At 48.0% G+C, this 17,734-nt stretch overlaps 1 protein-coding gene across 2 annotated transcripts in view; it reads right to left on the reverse strand.

Moving 5' to 3' along the window:
* CAMKK1 (calcium/calmodulin dependent protein kinase kinase 1) overlaps positions 1 to 17,734 on the reverse strand; it is a 90,757-nt gene extending 73,023 nt beyond the window's left edge. The window contains exon 1 of one of the 2 annotated variants that reach the window (XM_062614927.1): positions 17,638 to 17,734. The gene's annotated coding sequence lies outside the window, so the exon portion shown is untranslated. Of the gene's footprint in view, positions 1 to 16,546; positions 16,806 to 17,637 lie in introns of those variants that run through there. The other variant, XM_062614926.1, reaches the window with a different exon arrangement.

Here is a 17,734-nt window from a genome sequence, read left to right on the forward strand (position 1 = left end):
AAAGACAGGTTGAAAGGCGACGGGATTTTGGATTTTGGAAGTGTGCTGAGCACGCGAACCTGCTCTGAACAACAAATACTTCATACAGATGTTAAATCTTTTCTCAATCTTACATTATTTTATAGACATATTTTATACAACTGGTTGAGCCCGTTTGGGTGGCCAGGCTGCTGGTCAACAGCCTTCATCAGCAACCATCACATGGGATGCTCGCTGGTCCGGGCAGAACTTGGGTGTGCAGCCTCATGGAAACCAGCATCAAGATAAAAGCCTGGCCTGAAACATGCAGCCCAAAGTGTCCCTCACTGAAGTCCAAGTGCTTTGCTTTGACTGTAGATGGAATTTCTAGTTCAGGTTTTCAAAACCAAGTGTTGTGTTAAAAATAAATAGCAAAGAAATCAGCAGATCACCCCTAGAAAAGAAAGTGGAGTTGTCAAAACAGAAGGAACGCTCTCCAGAGCCTTCAGCCTCAGCATTTGCTAAAGAGGGGCTGGAAAAGGTCAGTGTCATCTGGCTCTTAGCAAGGCTTAAATGAGCTTCAGCCCTTCAGGCGGGGGCTGGCCAGTCTGATAGGGGTTCAGTTACAATACTGAGCCCTGGTGCCCTGTAAGACACCCCAGCACAGGCAGTGGGTGCTCACTGCTGCTGCCCTCCCAGGGAAACTCATTGGGTAACACCACACTCACACTGGACTCTGTGCCACATCAAGTCTCCTCTCTACCACAGCACTGGGATGCTGAGCCGTAATCACTCATTGACCAGGGCTGAATGGGCTTTTACACTAGACATTTAGAAGGAAGATGCAAAAAAACCTACCTTAATATTACAGCTGGTGCCTAATCCCTTAAACTCTCCTGGAGAGGTGCTTTTCATTTCCAAAGAAAAGTGAGTTAATGTTCTTGCCAGCACTGTTAATCAGAGCAGCAAAGCCTCTTTTCATCATGCAGGGCCCAGGTGACTGTTTCCAAGGGATTAGCTGTTACTGCATTTAGTTCAGTAAAGGGTTTATCTCAGCCACGTTCACCAAGGCCGACTGTGGAGACATTTGCCGGCCGAATTCCTGCGGGCTAACACCTTGGGTTCAGATATGAAATGTCTCCAGCACAAGAAGCAGGGCAAGAGACAGCTCTTTTTGAGGGATACAGCTACTGCCAGCAGGCTGGGCTCTCCCAGTGAGAGAAGGGTGAGGGAGCTGGGGGCAGGAGAGGGAAGATTTCCAAGCCTCCAACCCCAGGCAGGTACCAAGTCTGCTAATGGTCACAGCAGCTGCCATCAGGGATGTCTGGTTGCCAAACTCATGAAACACATACTCCAGAGAGCCTCTGGAAATGGCATGGGGTGAAGCCACTGGAGTTTTGCCACCAGCTTTAATCTGCAGCTCAGTCTCTCCTAAACACTGCGAGTCAGGAGCAGCACTAAAGCGTGCGCTGTTACCTGCGGCACTGATGGAGGATTTCGATCCCTAACTCATTGCCTGCTCCATCCTCTTGAGCATCGGCTCAGGTTTTCATTAGTGCCAAGGACAAACACTGAAGATCTGGGACTGCTTCTTAAACTCTTCAACAGAGCAGGGGGAATTTCCTGTTTTCCCTCTTGCTCACTGAGAAAGCAGGCTGGGTTGGGGCTGGAAAGACTTATAAAGCCCAGGGTGCCCAAGGATAAGAAATTCCACTCCAATGCTGCCTTCCCTGCTCCCCCCAACCTTGCAGGGGGCTCTGCTGGCATCTCACACTGGCTGGCTGAGTGCTCACTGCCTGCATTGCGCCAACACAGCTGCCTGCAGCCCCAGAGAGCTTTCATAGCAGCAGGGTCAAGTGGCTGAATGAAGTTTCATAAAAGAGGGCTGGAAGGAGAACGCCTGAAGATACTGGTGAGTGGGACATCACGGGGCATTCAGAATAACCACAAAGGCTGTTTTCACAAATTCAGGGGTGGGGGGATTGAAGAGAAGTGAGACTGAAGACAAAACAATTTCATAGTGTTTGGCATGCTCTAAAATTAGTGCTGTAATGGATCTCATCAGCCAGCATTTATTTCCATTCTAAAGACAAGAATTCAAATAAGCAAGCTGCAAGCACTTGCTTTGCTCAGGAGCCAACCTCTAAGACAGGCAGCAACGGGAGCCCAGTGGTTCCATTCCTGCTGTCTCTTGCCTGGGGCTTTCATAAATGACAGCTCAAGCTGGAGACTGTTTCACTTGACCACATTACAGAGCCTCTGGAGCAGGCAGGGTCAGGCTGTCCACGGTGGAGCTGATCTGGAACTTTCCTGCATTCATACAAGTGTACAAGACAACTGAGGGAGTCCCAGAATTATGCTGCCTGGACAGGACCTGAAACTGCAGGATACACACCATGCTTTGAGAAATGCCTACTGTTAATCATCCGGATGGATCTCACTCCTGCTGTCCCCAAGGAACAAGCCCTGCTCACCCAGCTCATGCCTGGGGCAGCTCTCGCCCCCCTGGGCTCAAATCCACTCAAGCCCCAAAACCATCCACATGGGCCACCATATCCCAGGAAGATGTGCTGGAAACATCAGCATCCCACTTGCTGACACCCTGAGGACCTCACCAACAATGTTCTGACACAAGCAAAGACTACATGGTTTTTAGTTGAAAAAGCAAGCACTACAGGTTTTATATTGCAGCTCTCATAGAATCATAGAATACTTTGGGTTGGAAAGAACCTTTAAAGGTCATCTAGTTCTACCCCCTGCAGTGACCAGGGAAATCTTCCATTGGATCAGCGTGCTCAGAGGGCCACCCAACCTGATCTTGAATGTTTCCAGGAATGGAGCACTTACCACCTCTGTGAGCAACTTCTTCCAGTGTTTCACCACCTTCATAGTTATGCTCCTCTTTCAAGCATGCATGCACCAGGTAAAGGAACCTAACACACCAGGAGGGACACACAGCACTGCCTGCATAGCTCTGGAAAGGCCACCAAGATGAGCAATTGGAGCACTGATGTGATGCTCCTGCTGCTCTTTCAGAGCTTCAGAACTAATCTCTGATGGGAGAGAACTGGCAGCATCACTCAGCTATGAGGTGTCAGGAATATTTCAGGCAGGCAGATATTCCCATGCAGAAACAAGTCACCTCCTCACTCCCCCAGCTGCCTCCCTTTGCATTATTGCTAACATGGCTGTGACTCACTAGAGTTGGGTTTATATTAAACTCCTGAAACAGATTGTTTGGCTGTTATGTAAATCCAGTAAATGTTAAAATACTAGAATAAATCAGTCAAGCAGTTAGCGCAGGCAGCTCTCCAGAGACAGCCAAGAGTGTATTTTTACTTTATAAAAGGGAGAGGTGGCCAGAGATGAGGGGGAAAAAATAGTAATTAAAAAGAAATCAATCACAGCAGGCTTTGAGCAGGGTGAGCCCTGTGCTGGTGGCTGCAGGAACCCCATCAGTGCTGCTACCAGTGCTCTGCCCTGCTACATATAGGCAAATCACCCAACTGCCACTCTGCAGAGGTGAAGCTGTGCAGCATCACCTGCACAAAACACCAGCTTCCTTACCATGCCGCTCAGGGGCGGTCACTCTGATAGTAGTGATGCCAAGGACTTTAGCCATGCCATGCTTTAATATAAAACAAGCCCCAAACAATGCATGAGGGTGCTACTTTCCATCCTTCTACTGGCAGGGAGGTCCCAGCTCTAGGAGCTGCCCCTCTCCCGTGGAGCAGAGGACATTTGCCACCCAGTCTTCTGCTCCCAGGGACATGAGCAAGCAGGCACAGGAACAGATTGTAGAATTTGCAAACACAAGTGTTTTGAGCAGAAACCTGACTCCCGGATTTGAAACAGCCTCCAGGCCAAAGGATTAGTCAGAAAAATTATCTGGCAAATAATCTGCAACAATAAGCAAACCCCAAGCATAGCACCATCTGCTCACCAACACCTCCTAAGATAGAAAGCAGGAGCCTTCAAAGTGAAGTCTTCCCTTTGCATCTAATTGTTAACCACTGAGCCATCAGACTCCAAATGCTCTTTTACCAACCTTAGCAACAAAAAAGGAAGCAGGTAGAAACTAACCCCCCAGATCTCAGTTGTAAAGTGTGTTAGCTGAGCTGCCACTAGAATGGGCCACATGGCTCAAGCAAAGAACCCACTCAGCTGTGTCCTTAGGTACGTGAGCCCCTCCAGGATTAGGACACCACTGGGCACACCTGGACAGGCACATCTGGGCAGGGAACAGTGACCCGCCTGGGCTGTGTGCTGGCAGAGCACAAGTTCCATTTATAACTCCCCCAGAGATGAGATTGTAGAGCAACACAGCACTGAAATGAAGCAGAAGAGTTCTCTGAGTTCTGTTTAATTATAGCCTGGGAAAGTCTCTGCTTTTGTTAAACACTGCCTCAATAGAACAGAGCTGAGTAAGTCACCAATGGTAAAAAACATAATCTTTAGCTACAAGGTGTTATTATTATAGGCTTAATATCAAAATGGCTTATAACATTAGACTGGAGCAAATGCTCCCAGCCTTGGCAAGACTTGGGGTCTATGTTACACACCTACAGAAACACTTGAGGTTCATGTGGGAGTCTCCTGTCTGGAGAAGAAAGGCATTGATTTGCACCAGGTTTCAATGGCACAGCAAAGCTGGTTAGAGAGATTATAAAATGGGCATGTTGTAACGAGCACCAGCAGGGACAGAAGCCAGCAAAGCAGCAAGGCCAGTGAAATCAGTGGCAGGAATTGATCTCACTAACTGGGGCCAGCAGCATTGCACATAGGTGGCTGCAGAAACTCCAGGCACAAATCACACAAGCGTAGGACATCAGTGAAAAGCTCTGCAGGTTTCTGAATACTGAGGGCACCTGGACCAGCACCATATGAACTTATGCCATGGTTAACCTCACTTTCCCCTTCTGCAAAACAGAGGTGATCACATATAAACACTTAGGTAAAAGGATTTGGAGCAGGGTGTAAACACTTAGGTAAAAGGATTTGGAGCAGGGTGTTAAGCAGTATTACTGCTACTGAGTCTGCTCTTAGGGAATCCAACCTGCAGCAAGCAGCCACTGATACGAGGCATGGCTGCCACATGCAGCCACCCCCAGGCTGACTGCCATCTCAAACCCCCAAACCACTACAAGTAACACTTGTACCAGTCAGACTTGGGAGAAACCTCAGCATTTAAGGCTCTTTTTGAGCATTCACTGAAGAAGAATCTCTCCCTTCTCAAGTTGAAAAACAAATCCTCCCTCTGTCTTCTATTTGCTAATTAAATGTGTTCATTGTATTCAGATCTCATTTTTTGTGCATAATATTTTGACCATCTGTTTGATTAAAAAAGAACCCAAGCACCCAGCTTCATTAAGCCAGTTAGATGCATTGGTTAATATTCTGAAGTACTTCACCATTATCCTCCCCAGTTATTAAATCTCCTCTGAGGATCTTTTTCCAGCTGGTTCTGGTATGAGCAGAATTGCTGACTGAAGCCCTTGACCTTTCCCTCTCCATAACATCTTCTCCCTCTACCCAACCATCCATTCCTGTGAAAAAATCACACCAAATCTTAACCACTGCAAAACACTTGAGTCCAGAAGGAAAAACGCTCCAGAAGCTGATAGGTGGCAGGGTAGCAGATAGGACTGACAGAGAGAGATGCTCTGCGCGTATCTAGCTTGTCTTCCTTTCAGAAGGAAACCAGGTTGAATAATTTACGTACTTTTTACAGCAAGCTCTGATTTACCTCTGATTTACCTGGTTCAAGTCCCACCTCCTGGCCCCAGCTGCCACCAAGTCCTTCCATCTTCAGAAGGAACTGCAAGAAGCAACGATGAAACTCTGTGCTCACGTTCATTATGGCCTCATGACTGCTTTTCCTTCCTGAACCAGCACCAAGTTTGAGACATAGGTCAACAACTTCTAGAAGACAAGCCAGCAGATCATGTCTAGGAAAAACCACATGAGTCAGGCCACATATCCACCTTGTCCTCATCTGTCCCCAAGAGGGGCCAGCAGTGGGTGATTGGAGGGGTACAAGTGCAGGAATGAAGAGTTTAAAAACAGTAATGGTATTGAGGAAGAATTCAGAGTTGCCTCCCAGCTTCAAGCAGTCACTTGGTGAGCCCTGAGCAACTCTGAAGTTGTCTACCACCCCTTTGAGGCTACTTACATTTTCAATTGCCACAGCACTGCAGGGAACTGAGCTCTGCAACGTGACAACACTGCACAGAAAGCACTATCTGAGACATACCTGCCAGCCACACTGGGAGATTGGGGCATCCCCAACACCCATTTCACATGGTGTCAGAGAGGATAAGTCACAGAAACACACATTCATTGCCCCATGGCAGACCCCAGCACAGGGGCTGCAGGAAGCCAATGCTTCTGTGCAGAGCAAGAAGGAAGGGCAAGGGGAGCAACTGCTGTCTTTTCTGCAATCCCATCCCAATCAGGATTACTGAAAGAAAACAGCCACTGGTATAAAAGGTGTCTATACTTGTGAGAAATCACTTAGCAGTAATTTAACTGAAGGAAGAAGAAATGAAGAGTTAAATGTAGCTGTGATTTGACATGGGCTGACCTGGGGCCTGAGGAGAACCTTAACAACAGCTCCTTGAGGCCAGGCTGTTCTCCTTGGTTCACACTGTAATTACCTTCCCCTTTCTGACATCCAGGCAGAAAGCTGAGACCAGCACTTGAAAATCTGGCCAGGTTCTTATAACTTTTCAATAGCCTGGCAACACCACCAGTTAATACAGATCTCACTGCCCGCTGTGCTTAATGCTGTAAGGCACACTGAAAGGCAAGCTTTGGCTCCAAGAGCTTATAATCAAAGCAGGAATTAGCTTCAGAAGTGCCAGGGTTGAAGCTGGCTGGTAGCTAAACACCACTCAGCCGCTTGCTCACTCCCCCCAGCAGTGCCATAGGGGAGAGAACAGGGGGGAGGAGGGGAGTTAAAATCCTTAGGTTGAGATATCAAGTTACCAACATTATTCTCATCCTAAATCCAAACCACAGCATTGCACCAGCTATTAGGAAGAAAATTAATCTATCCCAACCGAAGCCAGGACATAAATGATCCCCAAAGGCCAGGGCATTTAACTGGGTGCTAAACTCACTCCCTGGAAAGTCTAACCCCAACCAGCACCCGCACAAACAAGCCTGTTATGTCTGTTTAGGGAGAACCCTACCAAGTGACACAGGGCATCGGAGGTGTGATTTCTCAAAATGCTCATACAATATAACAGCATGTGTGACATACTGACCCCTCAGTTGTCCCCCAATAACCCAAACAGTGCAAACAAGGTCATGGCTGGTCCCACCTCCCTGCCACCCGATGAACAGTGTGACCCAGGCAACCTGTGCCAAAGCTGATAACAACATAAGCCCCACGGCATTATGTGAAGTATGAATTACATCTCCCAGCGAATTACACCTCCCAGTGAAACCACCAGGCCCCCAAACCCGAAAATTCCCTTCAGTGTTTTGTCTTCTGGGAATTGGCCAATGCACCAGCCAGGGGACAGAAGGATGCTACTGCCTGGGAGAGACTTGCAGCAGTACACGCTGTACTGTAATGCAGAAGGGACACCTACCCTTCAATTTGCTCCCCTCTCTCTCAAGCTTCCTTTTTGTTTCTCTTAAGATGATGTCTGCAGCTAAATGAACACATTACAGCAGAAATTTTATTCTTAATTTGTCCCTTGGGTGTTTTGCTGACCCTACCAAGAACTATATTTAAATGCGCAATTTCCTGGCTGGGCTCATTTGCGGTCCCTTCCCCCCTGGCTGCCTCTGCGAGGCTGGCCCAGAATCCAATTACCCACTACCACCCTTTAAATCAAAGGGATTAAAAAACTCCAACAAGAAAAAATAAAATTAAGGATTTTAATTACATCGTTCTTATTATCTGTCTAAAGACTTACAATTCCCATGCTCTCTGGGAGGTGGGCTTGAAAGGCTAGAAAATTACAAGCTTCCAAGAAGACAAAATTGTAGCCAGAAAAGTTTGAGAGAGACTGCCCACCCAAATGTATGCTTTAATACACTGCAGGCCAGACACAGGACCAGGGGAAGGAGTTGATGCTTCCCAGCATCTGTGTGAGAGATGTGGCAAGCCCAAGTGGATTTGCCATTTGCCTTAGAGCAGGCCAATCACAAGTGCCACAGCCTGGACACCACAGTTCCCAACTGCCAGCACTGCTCTGCCTGGGAGGTACCAAAGCTGCAGAAAGGTTCAGAGCAGCTGAAGGACTTCGCTGCGGCTGGAAATGGTGCTTCTCCATGCCTGCAAGAGAGGAGTGGCTGGGATGACTTTGCTTCAAGGTATTAACTGTCCAGGTACAAGCAAGCTGCCTTCAGCTGGTGGCAGGAGCTCGGTCCATCCTGAGCAGTGCAGTCACCTGAGTTTCACTCGGGCCTCCTGCCCCTCAGGAGTCACATCTGCCACCAAATGAGGGGGCTGCAGAAATCCCACAGATGAACAAGTGAGCTCTTTTATGAGAGAGTGTTAGCCAGCTCTGCCTCCTGGGGAGTGCAGCAGGAAGACACTTTGTATGAGTCACAGCCTTCTTGCCAAGAAAGTAGAACAAGGACTGCAGAGGCACCAAGTTACCTGCAGGTCATGACAGTGGAACAGACAGCTTCAGAGAGGCTCAAATCAGCACACTTGCATGGTGGGAGAGGGATTCTCTACAGGAGTGAGCACTGCCAAGAGCACAATGATGAAGTATCTTTCTTCACTGACTCCCCAGTCCTGTACCCTTCTCTTAGAAGGGAACAGACACACATGGACAGAGCTCTCATGCTTTTGCAGAAAGCCATCATTAGGAAGAGCAAATTCCCCAGGACATGAACAACTCTGAACCACGTTCCTCTTCTCCTGCATGCAGTTACATAAACAACTTCCAAAGACACTCTGCAGAGCTCCCCAACATGCTAGAAAACAGTTTGATGGTGAAGTGTCAGCACATTTCTAGGTTAATAAAAATTGAGGCACAGAAGAGAGAAGGAAGGAGGCTGTCTTAGACAAAGAGACTGGAATGGATTTCACAGCAGGAGAATGTTTCAGGCCAAGGAAATATTTATTCACACCTAAAGAGCATGGAATATTAAACACTCTGGAAGGTTTTCTTTCCTCCGCAAGATTTTAGCGGAATGAGACTCGCAGCACTGCAGTAACTACAACACACCCTCAATAAATCCAGGTGGTTTTATTCAGCTTACTGCAAAGCTTCAAACATCCCTTGGCATTGCAGCCATGCCATTAGCAGGAGGCTGGTGAACCTACTGCAAGCAGCAAGAAAGGGTGAGCAGCCTCATCACGGAAAGCAGCAAGGGTGAGCGACACCTCTGGGAATAGAGAGGGCTTCCCAGGGAAGCTGGGCAGGAACGGAACCAAAAGCAGCCCAGCAACACATTACTCTGGAGTCAGATCAGACACATCACTTTAACAAACAGCTCTTCAGCCTCACATCCCCAGCACATCTGCAGCTCTTTCACTCAGACCTGGAGACTTACTCTCCATTGCTGTGGCATTTCAGACACAGTTATCACCTGTGTCTGATGCTCTACAGAGAGAGCACTTATCCCTGCTGTGAAGTTTATGCTCTTAACACAAGAAACAACGAGCCAAGCAGACAGCTGTTGGGACAAGCATAGGGAAAGCTGTACTGGTTTTGCTCATTCATTCATTCCTTTGGTGGCTGGGAGGACATGCCACAGAAGAACCAATTCTCACAAGTAGGGCATAACCTTAGATTGCCTTTTTGCATCTGTGATAATCACTCTGGATGGCAGACAGAGAGCAGTGGCTTTTGCATGGAGCAGAGCCACTTTTTGGCTCCTTGGAAACAGCAAACCCTGAAAAAATTAACAAAAAAAAAGCCAGCTCTGTCCTGCAGCCTGACTTAAATCAATCTATCTGGTAGGAAGCAACTGGACTCCCAGGAATTGCTGTGACTAAACCATGCCTTTTTACTCTGGCTTCAAGGCAATTACAAGCACATCAATACTGTATGAGAAAGCAAAACGCAGAAGCCTCAGAGTACAGAAACATGCTCAAAGAGGTGCCTGATCTCTCTAACATGGAAGTGCACAGTAGTAACGCAGCCTGATTTGCTAGTTGAGAGCACTTAAGTTCATGACCATCACTACAAGACATAATGCCTATATCACACCCTCAAATGGACTAGACTGACCTGACAGCACTGTAGAAGCTCCAAGCCCTCTCAAGTTTGCATAAAACCCTTCTGCCTCTTTCCTCAGATGTTCACACTCCCCCAGCCTTTCCTCTGCCAGTGCTGTGCACATAAGAAGCTGAGCCAGAGGACCTTGTTCTCACCATTCCAAAAAATCATACTCTGCACAAGCAATAATGTCATGCCCCAGCCCAGAGGCAGAGGCACACTTTTCTGTTCCCTCTGCACTCAGCAAGGGTTGGTCTGACAAAGCTGCACTGAAACATCTTCCACATGTCCAGGCCCATTTCTCAGCCTGGCGATGAGGTGATGACACAGCAAGACAAAAAAAACCCTCATCTCGGGGTCAGTTTTGCACTGCCTCACAGAGCTGGGAACCTCAGATATTATTAACCTTTGTCAGTCAAGCTGCAGAAAGGTCAATCTGGACTTCAGCATCAAAACGTCTCATCAGTAAGAGGTCCATGGGTGAATCTTCTGTCCTCATACTGCCACTTGAGGCAGGCACATCATTAGCACAGACAGACTGAGGCCTTGGTTCAGGCACAAACAATATACAGAAGAGCACTACCCAGACAGCATTAACAAGAGCAGGCATTAGTGCCAAAGTTAAAGCTTCACTTGTCCAAGTGATTGGGTCATGCATGTGTACTGTAATAACTTTTGTTACAGGAACACTGCACCAGGTCCTGCTGCCTTTCAAGTATCTTGATTTCTTTGGCACGGGGCTACTGCCTTCTGTATCATCAGTATCCAAACCAAGTTCTCTCTTCTTCCCTCCCAGTTTTTCCATACTGGTCTGTAACCATTCATAAAAGAGAGGGAGGACAGCTCTGAAGAAACAGAATACACTTTTCTGAGGCAGCACTCACACTCAACTCCCTTGAGGGGACAATCCATTCTTTTTCTTTCATGCTACTGTCAATCACTTTTCACATGTTGCAGTAAGGAAGCTTCCTTCCCTGTGATTCATCCCCAGACTGCATCCATCCCCGGCTCCTAATAAGGAGGCAGCTCACACATCTTCCAGCTTCTTTTCCATGAACAGATAAGGCCCCATGTGCTGTATGAGGGGAGGAGAGGGTCAGGTAGCAGACACCCAGCATGAAGCAACAGCTACAGATCTTCTTCTAGCAGGGGTCCCTTCGAACATCCCAATTTCTCTCTGAGAACACACATCAGAGGAGCAGATCAGACTAAGACCACCAGCTGTGTCCAGCACATGAGGAGGTCTGGAGGCAGAACAGCTCCAGCAATGCCAGCATGCTGCCATACCATAGTGAGGAAGCACAAAGGCAGGAGCTAGTTGAGAGTAACTTGACAGAGCTGATGCAACAGCATGGGAGCTGGTAATGAGAGCCAGCCTCAGGGAGGTGTGCATGCCACAGTACTCTGCAAAGCTGTGCTGGCACTTTTTCTTTCCTGCTGTTACCCGAGTCCTTCAGCTTTATCTACTCTAGATGTGACAGCCTGCAACTGCAGGCTTCATGAGGCTGTGTTCATGATACTTGCATATAAAAAAAAATCCTGTCCTCACCAGCAATTTTGTTGTTTTAGGAGTCATTTCTATAGAACAGAAACCTGAACTACTGCCTAGAGTAGGAGAGTGGAAGAAAAGACAGACCCCCATGATAAAGTCTCTCATGACTACAAGGGATCAACAGCAAAACAGTCTTTGAGTTATTATGTATAACATGCAAAAGTAGGGCAAACCCAAGACAAACTATGGGGTGGCTGGTCCAAGCTTTGCTGCACTCAAGAGCGCAAGATAAAACTGTGAGTAAGCTCTGCAACAGAAGGACAACTGAGGAACACAAGCCACCAGATGGACTGCATCTGACTGCAGAGCACTGCCCCAGCACAGTACCAAACTGTCAAATGTAGGCTCTACAGTCCAGGTCACTGGAGTATGATGATCTCACACCTTGGTACGACTGATTTACACCTTCACCACAGTCACAAAAACACTAACACATCCTCAGAAAGTGTTATTCAGCCTGGGCTTCCACAGCACTTCTTTATTCCCTTTTTTTTTCCCACCCAGCTGAGCCCCTCACATCTGCTCCTAGTTTAACACTCAAGCTAAGCACTCAGTGTTTGGGTCTATCTGTGAACTGGAGCTCTAGGTTACCAAGGAAATCTGTAGCCAGAGGAAACAACTGAATGAGTCTTCTTTGCATTAATTTCATGTCCTACATACCAAGTCATCCTTTTCCCTTGAAAGCTTTGTTGTGGCTCTGTAGGACTTGCTTCTGCATATCGTACTTAGAGTTCAACAGCCATACCAGAAGTCCATGTAAAGTGAGAATACCAGGGAAGACTTTTTTCCTCTGAAGAAAATGTTCTCTGCACAGCTGTGCAAAGCCAGGAGTCTTGCCCTGAACATCTTCCCCACTGGAAGAGGGACCTAACATCCATCCAAAATGTGTCATTAATACCTCGTCCTCAGAATGTTACACAATTATGGAGCCACTTGGCTGAGAAAAACAATCAGCACACCCCAGAAAACTTCACAGGGTATTGCAGAGGAACTGCAGGTCTCAGGGAGCTGCTCTCTTCCTCCCACCTTGGCACACAGCTCTCTGCTCCTGATGGCTTAATACAGACCCTCTGCTCCACCTCTACTCTGCAGCAAGGACTCAAACTAAATAGGCCCTGCTGTCAGCTGAAAAGGCTGGGAGTCTTCCTCACTTCACTGGTGTGAGTGAGTGGAAACTACTGGAAAGAGGGAATTGCAGAAGGTAGCAAAAAAAAGTGAGGCAATGAATTTGGCTCCACTGATCTCAGGGGAGCAGTTGCCTCTCAGTTCCAGCATCGGCAGAAAGGAAGGCTGGACTTCCATGGCTTTCCTGCTTGTTCAAGACATACACAGGCTGTTGTGCAGAGCATAACATGGGAATAAGAAAAAGGGAAAGGATGTCTATGTCTCAAAGACATATATATTCAAGTGCTGTTCCAGCAGACAGTGGCACATCACAACCTTGCTGTTTACACTCACACTAGAATAATTAGAGCAGTCACTGTTAACTAGCTAACAACTTCACTATACACTTTGAACAATACTGAAGAATTAATCACAACATTTCACAGCCTTCCCTGAACACACCAATCTGCAGAAACACTGAAACCACCCCAGAGACAAAACAGCTAAATTAATCCCACACGGCTTCTGGCAGAAAGAACTACAACGATTTCAGAGGTACTCGCCCTAAAATAATGCCTGCTCAGGGCAGCAACCCAAAAGAAACAAGTCCTCAACAAACCACACCTTTATCCACAAGGCATGACTCAGCTCATGCACTGGATGCCATCAGAAATAAAATACAAGGGTTCATATTCAGCCAGGTTCACTCCCTAAACCAGCAGGTTTCTGGGCTAAGAAGCCCACAGCTGGTATGGGACAGCCTTCCCTTTCAGCCACAAGCCTCTGCCCACTGTGTCCTCAGAAAGTTTTGACCTTTCAGAACTTCTCCATCCAGGGACCCCAGCATGTGAAAGCAATAAAGAAAATTCTCCAGTGTCATGCACTTCACACATATTTATGCTTCTCCCTCTGTCCATATCACTTCAGCCAAAAACAAAACTGAAAACAGCAACGGAACAGGAAAATGTTTCTAAAGACTTAACCCAGTAGGAAAAGTGACTAACAAATCCAGACTGCAAATTCCTAAACAAATTAGAATGCAAGTTATGCAGTGCTTGACCCTGTCATTAATGATGAACTCTATAAAATTACTGTATTTGCATAGGGTACAGGGAAAAAATAGACTGGAAAGCAACACAGTAGCTGGAAACTAGGAAAATAGGAAAGGTTGTGTCAGATTTCCAGATGGATTTTTTGATAGCCCTGATATTTCATTCTGGAAAACAATGCTACAGTTGGTAATTGATAGCAACTCTTGAAGAAAGGCATAAGCCTCCCCTAGGAACCCACAGAGACCTCGCTGCTTCGCCACATCTCTGGTCTTATTGCTTTTTCCCTGTGCCTGTCACCAGGTACTACCTCTCACCCAGACCAACACCAGGAGCTCCCATCCTCAGGAGGGGCAGCTCCTGAGGCATATGACAATTGCTGGTGCAGGGCTGCCACTTCTGCCCAGGGCCTGAGCAGCTCCATTTCTTGACACTTCTGTCACATCCCGATCTGGTGCAGATGTTCCTAACTGAGCATGTTTTCCTGTGGTTAAAGACTGTCCTTCCTGTTGGGAACTGCATGAGCCTGAGAAACATATCAGTTTCAAAGGGAACCGACATGTATACTTACATGTTCAGAAACATGCAGGTATACTTACACCTCACCTACCACCACAAGTCAGCAACCACCCTCCCACTCACCCATGAAAAGTCACTGCACCTTCTTCCCACCTGTATCTTTCAGATTAGTGTCCTACCCAATCTATGAATTATCAGCATTTCTCCTCTCTAGATTTCAGACATTTTTCTCCAGCCACAGCTTAACTGCTACCTTAATTAAAACATGCCTGATTACCTGACACTGATATCATTCATTTATCTGCTGTACCCAATGCTTTGTCTATCACAGACATCTCTACCTGACCTTCAGATCTGCCACCATGATTGCAGTATGTCAGCAATTGCTTCTGTACACTTCAATCATCACCACTGCTTTTACAAAGAGCCACCCACATTCATTTCTTCAACCACGTATTTTCTGCTGATGGGTCACCGACCTGCATGTTGGATGCTTGCTTCCCAAAGCAAGTAACATCCTATGCCAAAAAATAAAGGACTGAAGAACAGAGAAGAAACCATTAAGGGAATGACATAAGAGGAAGGATTTTCATAAGGGGTACTGTAGAGGTAGTTTTCCCCAGATGTGTCCAAGGTCCTACCTTTCAAGGTACAAGCCAACAACATTTTATCTCATACAGACTTTATATTTGGCTTCACACTGACAGCCCAGTTCTCACTTTCATCCAAAAGACAAAGGGGTAACTTGCCTCCTCACTGGTTCTCAACAAAGGAACAGTCTCAGCTTCCTGTCTTCTCCAGCGGCCAAACTTCAGCAGCAATGCAGGGCTGAGCAGCAGCAAACATCTGGCAGAGGCTGTGCAGGAAGAAATCCCCCACCCCAAGTTAGAGATGGGTAGAAACCCGCACAAAAGCAAAGCCTGCCTCATCTCACACCCAGTGTTTGTCAGTGCCTTTTGCTGCTGAACAGACCCAGCCACCTGCACTTTAGGGCAGCAATAGGTATGCTCTCTCCAGGCATCTTCAAAGCAGAGTAATTGCACATATTGATTTCAGATGTTATCAGACAAACTGCTCCTACAACTCCAGCACAGAAAATCCTCACACTGAGCTCCTCACTAACACACACACACACTTTCTCTTCCACTTCTTTGGCACACTCTGATTTGCATCAGATCTATCCTCTCTGCCCCTCAGGCAGGCAGATGCAGCCTCTGGAGACACAAGCTACCCTGCTAATAGCCTGCAGAAGCCATGAAGCACCCTCAGCCTTTTCCTGAACCCTCTTACTAAAGAGGTTTCTCCTCCCCCTGCTCCCAGGTAGCAGTGACTCTAGAAAGGCTCTCCTAAGGTCAGGACTGACATGTAACAGAAGACTTGGCTTTCAGACAGGACTCCTCTGTCTGCAGAGGCTGGCACAAACGACTGGGTTCATACACCCTTCAGTAACTGCAGGGAACTAAAACCAGCAAGAAGAGATGCTGTACTCTGGCAAGCAGATCCTTGGCTGAAGTACAGTGACACATAGCACAGTGCCACCTCTTCAAACCCAGCCAAGGTCTAAACCACACAAGCACTTGTGGTGACTGCTACCTAAACAGAGCTTCTTCCTCCATCAAACAGAACACTGCTGCACTGTCCTTCTAAATACCTCCTCTGCTGTAGGCTGACGGGATTCCCACTGTAGCCACCACACAAGAGCCCATAAGGGAAATGCCACAGTCTCTCCCTAGCAAAAGAAAACTGAGCCTTGAAAGTCTGGTTAGTACAAGGACAATTAATTGTATCAGGCAAGACATCTAGTGCTTAACAAACACCCTAATTTGGATTTGAAAACCAGAGCAGAAGTAAAGAACCAGCAGGCTGTGTGCAGTGGTGGGGGCACCTTGATGCTCTCTGGGGCAAGGTCTCCTTGCGGCTCAGTGCCAGAAGCAGCTGGATGAGCAGCTCTTCCCACTCTCTCTGGGCTATGAACTGTCCTGGAAGCATATGCACACACATGTCCCACTTCAAGCATTCCAGCTTCAACCCCCAAGACATGCCAAAAGCAAGAAGAAATAGCTCGAGACAGCTCCAGATTGAAGGTTTTCACACCCGTGAACACAGTACACAGTAGCCCAGTACCTACTGTGTCTTAAAGCCCAGCCTTCACACCGTATCAAACAATAACATACCTGAACTCCTCGCCAGAATGGTAAGAGGCTGGTGCTTGGTGCTTATGCTCCTGGTTGCTAAGATCTGCCCTTCTCAGGTACAAGCTGAAGAAGCAAGCCCAGGAAAGCATTTATTGCTACGTCTGGAGATTAATCCTAGTCACACCACACACCCCAGCCTGAGCACAGGGTGCAGCACAGCAAGCCAAGCCTTGTGCAGGGACATGCTGGAGCACGGCCCCAGCATGGTTTTTCTCTCCAAGCAACTGAGATAATAGCTCCCTGCTTGCCTTATCCAGTTTCAAAAGCAACACTTCAAAGCCATCCCATGTCAAACACCAGAACAAATTGAAGCTGCCAGAGATGCCTCACAGGGAGGAAATTAACACACAATGGGAAGTGGCACTGTTAACCTCAACCACAGACTACTGCAAATAGAAAGGCAAGGTTCCCATTAAACAAAACCTATCCCATTAAGTTACAACTACAACAGACTGTCAATTTCAGCTCCACCGGAGCCGCTGAAGAAAGCTGCATCCCTGCAGGATCAGCAGTTTTCCTCGCTCACTGCACACAGGCCATTGAGAGCTGCGCTTTATTTACCTCAGAGCAAGGTAAGCATAGGGAGGAAGACAAATCCTCTTCGCGCCAGCCTGGCGAGTGCTCTGAGACCGTGCGAGGGCAGCTCAGACCGAAGCACTGACCCCGAGACAACCCAAGCCCTGAGGATCTCACAGTGGTCCCCAAGGGCAGCAATGGCTGGGAGGCTGTGACAAACCCGCACGGAGCTCACCACACCTCGCACCTCCTCTGCCCCCCTCAAGAAAACGGAGCGGTGCGGCGAGTAAACTGCTCGAAATCACGGGATTTTCTTTAAGGATTTGGGTTTTCCCATTTATTTTGGGCTCTGTAAAAGCAACCCCTCCGGAGCTGCGGCTGCCCGTTGCCGCCCGGGGGATGAGGCAGCACCGGCCTGAGGGAACCCCCGCACACCGCCTCCGATAACAGCAGCTCGCACCGCACCGCACCGCGCCGCGCCCTGCCCCACCGCGCCGCTGCCCGCGGACCAAACCCGGCTGTTCCCCCCCCGCCCTGCACCCGCCGCGCTGCACCTGCTCCAGGCCGGGGAGCGGCCGCCGAGGTCCCGGACGGCAGCGGGGCGGGAGCGCGGCCCCTCACGCTGAGGTGACCGGAGCCCACCCGCTCACC

Source organism: Pezoporus occidentalis, unplaced genomic scaffold (assembly GCF_034315485.1).
Source record: "Pezoporus occidentalis ecotype Australia unplaced genomic scaffold, CSIRO_AGI_Poc_V1 ctg179, whole genome shotgun sequence".
In the NCBI taxonomy this organism is placed as follows: Eukaryota; Metazoa; Chordata; class Aves; order Psittaciformes; family Psittacidae; genus Pezoporus; species Pezoporus occidentalis.